We start from the raw sequence: 10,831 nt of genomic DNA, 5'->3' as shown, positions 1-10,831 counted from the left end.
CGCATCTTAGTGAAAGGAGCCCTCAGTTTTTGCGGTTTTTTGGGATTCTCTAATACCAAACAACCCCGACCCACAAATACAACTAAAGTCTCTTCAACCAAATGCTGCCTGAAACAACCAAGTCTTGACAGCTTTACAAAAACTGCAATTGCTTGGAGACTGGACTCTTGTGTGTGTGTGGGGGGGGGTTCAGCTCTTGAACCCATAGTAAATGCTATCAGGAGGTCAGGGATTCTTTTTTATTTGGGCTGCAGCATGTAGCATGGCTTTACTTAATGCTGCATTTTGAAGTGGCATTAATTGATCCTACACTATCAGCAGCCCTGACAATGTACAGCATCGTTCCACAAGCCAGCTTTTGGGCTTAATGAGAAGTGCATTGTTTTGAACATTGAGCCCTAGACTGGGATGGGGAGGGTAAAGGATAACTAGCTTTATCTCTGCCTATAACCCACCTTGTTCCCACCCTTATCCATACTAAATGGTAGTTTTAACAAGCAGGAGCCTAAGTATGGCTAAACCCCTTGCTAACTGCTTACCACACCTTAGTAGGCAGACCCCTAAACTTAACGGTCTTTGAGATCACAATCAATTTTCAGTTTTTCTCATCATCTAGAGCAGGGGTGTCAGTCTCTCCTCGAGGGCCGCAATCCAGTCGGGTTTTCAGGATTTCCCCAATGAATATGAATGAGATCTATTAGCATACAATGAAAGCAGTGCATGCAAATAGATCTCATGCATATTCATTGGGGAAATCCTGTGAACCCGAATGGATTGCGGCCCTTGAGGACCAACATTTGACACCCCTGATTTAGAGAATTATGTGGAAGTCTGTAGGGTATGTATGTTTATTTTATTTATTTTTTTAAACTACATTTAAGAAGTGATTCACCCAAAGAGGTGTACAGCAAGTTTAAAATCAGCTGCTCCAGGTATTTTTCCCTATCTGTCCTGGAAGGCTCACAATCTAGCTATGGTACCTGCGGCAATGGAGGGTTAGGTGACTTGCCCAGGGTCACTTGGAGCAGCGCTGGGATCAAACCCATAACCTCAGGGTGCTGAGACAGCAGAGCTAACCATGAGGCCACTCCTCCACTCCACTCCTCTACGAAAATAAACAGCACAGGTTTTAGCACACAGTAATCACTGGTGTTAATGCCTAGTATGCCTTAAAACAGTCAGTGTTAAATTCTTAGGACAGGATGAGGCAGGGATTGGGCAGGCTATAGGTAGGGAGTGCACTTTGCAACTGTGCAATTAACTTGCTCATGGAACCTGAAAGGAAAGCCTGTAGGGAAAATGTCCCTGTGGAAACTGCAAGGGAATCCTGAATATGCCCTCAAACAGTTACTGCAGGGTCTTTGCACTTAAGATACATTACTTTTAGCTGTTGACAAGCCCCCATATTTGCTACAAGGTCATGTTCTATAAAAAGTCCCACATGCACCCTAAATATAGTTCTAACCTGCTTAGAAATCAGTAGCTACTTTTTCATACATCGTGTGCTTTGGTGCAGCTACAGAGTACATAAGAATAGCTTTACTGGGTCAGACCAATGGTCCATCAAGCCCAGTAGCCTATTTTCACGGTGCCCAATCCAGGTCACTAGTACCTGGGCAAAACCCAAGGAGTAGCAACATTCCATACAGGATCCAAAGAATAGCAAGATTCCGGAATCCCAAAGAGTAACAAAAGATTCCGGAACCTCATGGAGTAGCAACATTCCATGCTACTGATCCAGGGCAAGCAGAGGCTTTCCCCATATCTATCTCAATAACAGACTATGGACTTTTCCTCTAGGAAATTGTCCAAACCTTTCTTAAAACCAGCTACGCTAACCGCTCTTACCACAACCTCTGGCAATGCGTTCCAGCGCTTAACTATTCTCTGAGTGACAAATATGCCCTCCTATTGGTTTTAAAAGTATTTCCATGTAATTTCATCGAGTGTCCCCTTGCACCTGTTCTACTCCACTCAGGATTTTGTAGACTTCAATCATATCTCCCCTTAGCCGTCTCTTTGCCAAGCTGAAGAGCCCTAACTTTTTTAGTCTTTCCTCATACGAGAGGAGTTCCATCCCCATTCCCCTCCTTTAATAATGTGTAGCACGGGTTTTAGCGCCGGCAGCAGCAGTAACTGCTCTGACATTCTATGAGTGTTGGAGCAGTTACCGCCGCTGCCGGCGCTAAAACCCACGCTGTGCGTTAGTCAAGGAGGGGGTTTATCATCTTGGTCACTCTTCTTTGAACCTTTTCCAGTGCCACTATGGGCTCCTTTTACGAAGGTGCGCTAGTGTTTTTAGTGCACGCTACAATGCCGTGTGCGCTAACCCCGCGCTACACGGAAAAAACTAAAGCCAGCTCTATGGAGACGTTAGCATCTAGTGTGCGCGGCATTGTAGCGTGCACGAAGTGCGCGCTAAAACCGCTAGTGCACCTTCGTAAAAGGAGCCCTATATCTTTCTTGAGAAAAGGAGACCATGCGTTTGTTATGTATCTATTTGCTTTATAGACAACTCTACAAATAGAACAGTTATCAATTATTTATTTAGTTACTTTAATTATTTATTATCTGCCTAAACCCTAAATTACCTAAGGGTGTTATTTTTCCACAGTAGGAATGTGCATTTATTTTGAGACAGGCCTAGTTTGTTTCTTTGCCTTTATGAAATGAGTTGAGAAAACAAAAGTTCGGGGGTTTTTTTGTTTTGTTTTTGGTGTTTTTCATATTATTAATATAAATTACTTGCATATACCAAAACAAAATAAAAATAAGAAAAACAAAGCAAAAAAAAAGGCTGGGTGTATGACAGCCTTTTCCACAGCACTGATGTAGTGCCTTACATCAGGGGTGCAGTAGTATAATGGGTACACCTTATGTCAAAATGATTGACAGCTGTCAAAGATAAGGATTGACCAATCAGCGTTCACTTCTGGGTTAAACCACACCCACTCTCCGCCCCCACCATGCCCACTCTCTGCCCAAATCCCGCTCACTCTCTGCCCACTTTTACCCAAACCCTGACCGTGCCCCGCCCACACACCACCCACTTTTGCCTTGGCCCTACCCATACCAAACCTCTCCTGCCCAGCCCCTGCCCACTCTCTGCCCATGCCCCTCCCCTCCCATAGGAATGAATGGTGGTGGCCCCACCCATGCCCCGCCCCCATGCCACATCAACAGAATGCACTTTCTGATGACATCACCGGAAATGGGGGTGTGTTTGACCCCGGAAATACGCTTTCTGATGACATCAGCGGAAATGGGAGTGCCTGCCCTGCCGGAAGTGCACATTCTGATGACGTAGGCGGAAACAGGGTAAATGAAATGCCAGAATTGCGCTTTTCTGACCTCGTCAGTGGAAACAAGGTAAATGAAGCGCCGGAAATGCGCTTTTTTGATTAGATGGAAATGCATTTTCTGATGATGTTAGCGGAAACAGATTTAGTTGAACCCCCGGAAATGATGTGGCCAGGAAAAAGAGTGTCTTTATTTTAACAGCCTTTTAGTTAAAAGACAGGTTTTAAGAGCTAATTATTAGAGCAATGAACAAGCAGATCACAAAAGAAAAAAAATATTTACAGCTGCTTTTTTTTTTTTTCTTTCCTGTTTTGTTTTTTTTAAACAGATCCCAGGTTTTAAGAGCACTAATTATAACACAATTTTTTCCATTCATTTTTCATATATACACACAAACAATATAAATTGACACAATTCAAACACTAAAATAAATAAAATAATTCCCCTTACCTTTGTTAGGTACGTTAGATAGATTGTGAGCCCACCGGGACAGGTAGGGAAAATGCTTGAGTACCTGATTGTAAAACCGCTTAGATAACCTTGATAGGCGGTATATAAAAACCTAATAAACTTGAAACTTCCTCTCTCACCACTGTGGCTGTGCAGAATATTACTGGAGGCAGGAGAGGTACTCATGCTCCCCCACCCCTGCACACTTTGAACCGCTGGGCCAGACCAGTAGGGAGGTGGAGCTAGAGGAGGAAGTCAGGAAGGGAGGTGGAGTTGGAGGTGGAAATCAAGAGGGCAAGCCTACAGTTATAATCAGCGCTGCACCTCCCCACCCCCCCCCTCGCTGCCTCAATTTTCCTCGTGTGGTCTGGCCTTCCTTCTCTCTTCAGCAGTAATTTACACCGCTGTGTGGTTGTCAACTCGCGCATGCCGCAGCGCCACCAGAATGAATTTAACTGTGCCGGCCCCAGCGTCTCCTCCTGGCTGGGGCCAGCACACTTAAATTCATTTTTAGTTCGCTGCCGGCACGTGCGAGTTAACCACACGGAGGTGTAAATTACTGACTGGCACTGTTAAATTACTGCAGGGCTGGCACTGGGGTGCGTCGCTGGGGCTGGCAGTTAAATTCATGTCTGGTGCGCTGCCAGTCACACCAGACAATGTAAATTACTGGCCGGCAGTGGGATATGTCCGATGGGGCACGGCCAAAAACAGAAACCAAGGCGACATCTTGAAGCCCTATGCTGGCCCTGAACTGCGGGCAGCATAAAACAGCCAGGCGGGCCAGATTCAGCTCGTGGGCCTTGTGTTTGACACATGTGCCTTACATAAACAAGCTGTGACCATGCAAAAGTGGGCTTTGGGAGGAAAGTACCAAATAGGCAAAAATGCACCCCCAAATTGTTATTCTAATCTAACAAGCTTTGGGGTAGTAAACTTTTGCACAGCCTGCTACACATGCAAATTTTTGCAAATTCCACTTTAATGAGCTGCTTTGAAGCTTATGCATGGAAAGCAACTCATAAGTGTGGAGTTCTGCTATAATAAACACATGAACAGGGCTTTGCAAAAAATAGCTATATTTCCATGAGACACAGATTGGTTTTCTTTGTTTTTGTATGTATGTGGTGTCAGTGTGTATTTTGTAGGAGGGGGGGGCGGGGGGAGAGAAGGGGGTTGTCTGCCCAGCTGTCTTTGTATGATGACAGTACCTTTAGTTAAAAGTACCCACTGCCCCATTTCAAAGGCCCCATTGTAAGAGCTGAGTACTCTATACATTCTTCTCTAGTGCTGATTCCACAACAAATCTTTAGGCATGTCTTATACCCACCGAAACCAGGTGTAAATGCAGGCGCCCAAATTCTATAATTCCATGCACAACTTTTGGGAATGCCTCAGACACGCACCTAGCCACACCCCCTGTATAGTTATGTGCTATAAAAGCTGGGTGTGGATCTTTAGACTAGCACGCCGCAAGATGTGTGTACAACTTCCAGTCAAAGCCAATGAATGCAATCATTGGTTGTTAGTGCCCAATGAATGCTAGTTAATGACTCGTTAAATCAATTCAGTTGCGTGCGCATTTTGGATCTGTGACCAAATTTCCGTGCCCAACTTTAAGTGTGATATATAGAATCTGGGGAACAGCAGTGCTGAAAATAACCGGTAGAGAATGGCACAGGGACAAATTTTTCTCCGTCCCTGCGGGAACTCATTTTCCCATCCCATTCCCGTGAGTTCTTTTCCTGTCCCTGCCCCATCCCTACAAGCTCTGTCCTCATCTGCACAAGCCTCAAACACTTTAAAATCATAAGTGGCAACGTTCTAGAGCTCAGATTGTGATGTCATAATGCCTCATTCTACCAATGCGTAAGCTCTGTCCTCATCTGCACAAGCCTCAAACACTTTAAAATCCTAAGTAGCAACATTCTAGAGCTCAGATTGTGATGTCATAATGCCTCATTCCACCAATGCCTAAGCTCTGTCCTCATCTGCACAAGCCTCAAACACTTTAAAATCCTAAGTAGCAACATTCTAGAGCTCAGATTGTGATGTCATAATGCCTCATTCCACCAATGCCTAAGCTCTGTCCTCATCTGCACAAGCCTCAAACACTTTAAAATCATAAGTGGCAACGTTCTAGAGCTCAGATTGTGATGTCATAATGCCTCATTCTACCAATGCGTAAGCTCTGTCCTCATCTGCACCAGCCTCAAACGCTTTAAAATCATAAGTGCTTGAGGCTTGGGCAGTTAAGGCGTTGCTTATAGGAATGGGGCAGGGACAGCAACAAAACTCAAGGGGACGGGACAGGGAGATTAAGTTCCGGACGGGGACAAATTTGTTCCCCTGTCATTCTCTAATAATCGTTTCACAGAGGCAATCACTGCTATAGCCCAAGATTCCTACAAATGCAATCAAATCCACATCAGGGTTTCATTTCACGCAATATTCTTGGTGAGGAAAGGGGCCTATCCTTGATAAAGACTTTTTGATGAAAAATGTAGCATGTTGGATACAAGTTCCCCTGCCAATTGAACTATTAAAGAGATACGTGCAATTTTATTGCTAAATATAAGAAGGGGAAAGAATTAATGATATGAGAAGATGTGACTATATTTTGTTAAGGAAAGGGTTGGTGACAAGGTCGATGCATGAATCTCGGGGCAATGAGATTTTTATGAGCTCTGAAGAATGTTGAGTAATGAAACCCTGAAATGGGTAACGAAAATTATATGGGTTACTCTTTCCCTTCCTATCGTCTTAACATTTAAGTTCATTTTATTTGTTTATGAATTGTATTTAAACCTATCCTCCTCTTGTGTCCTGTAGTGTCTTACCTTTATTAATTTGTGTGGTTTTATTCTTAATTGTTTTTTTTACTTTTACCCTGATTTTATTTGCAAATCGCATTGGATTATGATATTGCGATCAAATCAAACGTTTAAATAAACTTGAAACTTGACTTGGTTGCATTTGTAGTAGAAAATAACCGGTTAGCACAAAATTCAAAACCAGCTATTTTGGGGGCATTCTTGGGATGGAGTCGGCACGTGGCTGGTTAAGTGCTGATATTCAGGACTTAACCAGCCAAGTCCAATGCAAAAACTGGACAGCATAACACTGGGACTCGTACCTCAGCCATTCTCTTACATGCATTCCCCATACCACATCCTTACCAAAGAATTCTCCCCCAACTATTATGATTGGCATAATATTGGCCGCAGCTTTATGTATCACCATTTAACTTTAATACCAAATTTCATTAGATGAAACAAATTGGAAATACACAACAACCAGAAACTTTCCTCAGTTCGGTGGATCAACTCACTGCAGCTATTCGATGAAGAAACTAGCTCCACTATCAACATAATACATCCTCTTATGACTTCTGGTGACATATGGTGAGTCAGGCCATACCTTAATTTGTGGTGGTGCCACCCATAAGCACATATTTCTAACCAGTATCGTAGCGAGGGTGAGTGGCGTCTGGGACGGTGGCGCTTCTCCCCTGCCCTCTTCTCTGCCCCCTTCCCCCACTCTTTCCTGTCCCACCGTGCCGTAAGCACTCCCCCTTCCTTTCCCTCGTACCTCTTTAATTTCCCCAGCACAAGCAGCATCACAAACTTGCTGCCTCCATCATGTTGGCTCTTCCCTCTGACGCCACTTCTTAGGCGTGGGACCTGGAAGTGACATCAGAGAGAACTGACACCGGAGTGGCCAGCAAGTTTGTGATGCTGCTCATGCCAGGAAAATTAAAGAGGTACGAGGGTAGGGGAGGGTGCACATATACCGCAGCAGGGGGACAGAGAGGAGGACAGAGGCTAGCGCCCCCACCAAGATGGTGCCTGGGGCAGACCGCCCTCCCTTTCTATGCCACTGTTTCTAACTACTCACTTTTGATAGAAAATGCTCTTGCCTAGGCCAACTCCCACCACACTGCAACTGCCCTCTCCGATCCCTAAACCCTCCTGAACTTAGACCCCCGAATCATACCCTCACCAATCCAAAATAAAACTCAAAGTGAGGGCAGGGGGGAGGAGAATGTTAATCCCTATCCCTGACCTCCCTCATCTTCCCACCTCCCACTAACCAATGCCTTTGCCTAACAAAAATGTCCTTACTTCGACCTGTCTCTCTTCCCCCCCCTTTTTTACCACCAATCCTGACTTTTTACCTCCCACCAATCAGGATCCCCCTCCATTTCTGCTCCGATCATGAACCTCCACTGCCATCCAATCTTATCTGATTCCTTTTCTTGTCCTGGCTTTGAACTCGCCCAATGTTATCAGCCACCCAGCTTAAACTGATGGCACCCTAAAAATCAGTCATATCTTTATTGTACTTTACCAGCCTTTTGCACACACCCAGAAATCCAATGTCAATGCCTGGGCATGACCCAACATTGAATTTCTTGGTTTAGCACCTGCAATAGTCAGAAAAACACTGATCACTGCTAGCTAAATATCAGGTCCAACACTATTACATGGCCAACTTGGGCACATCTTTATTCAGACTTCAATATTACAACACGTATTCAACAACAATACCAAATAGTCTAACATGTGACTAGATAGTGCCATCGTAGTCAATTACTGTATAAAGATCACAAAAGGTTCCAATGAAATTAACTCCAGCCTGTGTTGACACAAGGCTGAATTGATATCAACAATACAAATCAAATCAAAGCCCTTTTTGATACATTTCAAAGAAAAGAGAGGTTCAGATTCAGTTTATTTTGATCTATTGCAAAATCATAATAAAATATCTAAGTGCGGAGTTATAGCCAGGTGGGGTGCAAGGGGAGCAGCCACTTCCCAAAATGGATTTTGAATGAAATGGTGTCTATGCACCCTTTAGCCTTGCATATCCAACAAGCTGCTAAGACCTGTCGCTTCTATCTCTTCAATATCACCAAAATTCGCCCCTTCCTCTCTGAGCACACTACCCGGACCCTTGTCCAAGCTCTCGTAATCTCGCGCTTAGATTACTGCAATCTACTCCTAACTGGTATCCCGCAGTGTCGCCTCTCCCGCTTGTAATCTGTGCAAAAATCTGCTTTGTGACTCATCTTCTACCAACTTCGCTTCGCTCATATCACCCCTCTCCTTAAGTCACTTCACTGGCTCCCTATCTGCCATCACATACAGTTCAAGATTTTATTGTTGACCTACAAGTGTGTTCATTCTGCTGCACCTCAATATCTCTCCTCATACACCTCCCAGAGAACTCTGTTCCTCAGTTAAGTCACTCTTAACTGTACCCTTCTCCTCCACTGCCAATTCCAGACTTTGTTCCTTTCATCTAGCTGCCCCCTATGCCTGGAATAAATTACCTGAGTTTGTCCATCAAGCCCCTTCCCTTGTTTAAAAACAGACTGAAACCCCACCTTTTTGATATAGCTTTCAATCCTTAACCCTACTCCTCTGCCCTCCAACCCAGCCCGCTGATTAACCGTTCCCCTTAACTGTATCCATGTGTTCCGCCACTTATTTCTGTCAAATGGGATGATCAGTGACACTCAGAAAAGCACACAGACAATATAAAGCATAAACAATAACACTTTATTCTACTTATATATATAGATGAATATAAAAATAGAATAACATCACCGTGCTCCTGGGCAAAACCATCCTTCGCAATCGGGAATCCTTGCAATTGATAGGAGGGTAGACACGGGCTGTCCCTTGGTTGCAACGAAAATGGATTCTTCTGTTAGGGGCAGAGTCCCGTCTTTTATATATAGGGTGAAAGCTGCTGAGTTCATAAAAACAACAGCTGGTCCTGCAGTAATCAGCGTCCTTTATTACGAGTCAGGCACACCCGGTCCTGGTCTTTTGATGTTGTTTGGGCATCCCCCAGGTCAAAGAGGTCAAGATAGCAGATACTTGTTGCAGAAACCGGTTTCACTGTCCCTTTGATGTTGTTTGGGCAACACTCAGGTTAAGGAGGGTCAGAATGTCAGATAAGCAGACTTGTGGATACATGTCAGTAGTATGCTGAGTTTCAGTTACTCCCCTGGCCAGTCCCTCTGATGTTTTTTGGGCAACACTTAGGTCAAGGAGGTCAGAATGTCAGATAAGCAGACTTGTGGATACATGTCAGTAGTATGCTGAGTTTCAGTTACTCCCCTGGCCAGTCCCTCTGATGTTGTTTGGGCAACACTTAGGTCAAGGAGGTCAGAATGTGAGATTTCAGTTACCCCCCTGGCCATAGGCATAACAGTCCACCCCTGGATCCTCAAGTCTGCACCCTCCGAATAAGAAGTCATCCGAATAGAGGGAGAGAGTGTTCGTTTGTATACACAATAGGTAAATCCACAATTAAGAAATGTTAACATAAGGATAACTAAACAAATATAGATTAAGGGATGAAGAACACCTTTCGTGCTGTAGCACTCTATCCGGTAAAAGCATCCCACCAATGGTGTGCAGTAGTAGCTTCAATATGATCTGCCACTGAATGCAAGTTAGTATTTAAAATTCAGTATCTATTTTATGCTGCAGCAAGGTAAGGTTACGTTGCTGATTTGCTTTATTTAGGATTGCTATATTTTGCATGGCTTTCTTTACAGAGGGTAATAAAATAATTGGAGTAAGTACATCGGCAAAAGAAAGATTAACATTTATATTTGATATCCAGGGTTCATAAAAATGATAAGTTGCATTATTTGCCCACTGTAACACACTAACATTCTGTAAACATACTGAAAAGTAAGCTTGAATTGCAGGAATCACAAGTTCGACAGTACTGCTAGCAACACAGACATATTTATGTAATATTTCTTGTATAAAGGTGTAACCTTGAGGTTGAATGGTCCATTGGCACAGATTGTAGGTATGTAGTAAAGAACATGGTTCATAGATCGCATAAGGAGATGGACAAACTTGTCCATGTTGAATTTGTTTACAATTTTTTAACACGTATGTTTTGTTTTGTTCATCTATTTGTTGCCCATAGTAAGTAGGAAACCATAATTGGGGTCCTAATACCAAAGGCATCACAGTAAAAGGACACATTATGGTAGAGTTCCTTACATCAAATAATGTAAGCAACCCTTCACAGGAGAAATCAGAACATT

This window comes from Geotrypetes seraphini, chromosome 4, assembly GCF_902459505.1.
Source record: "Geotrypetes seraphini chromosome 4, aGeoSer1.1, whole genome shotgun sequence".
In the NCBI taxonomy this organism is placed as follows: Eukaryota; Metazoa; Chordata; class Amphibia; order Gymnophiona; family Dermophiidae; genus Geotrypetes; species Geotrypetes seraphini.
This window is presented reverse-complemented; position numbering follows the sequence as displayed.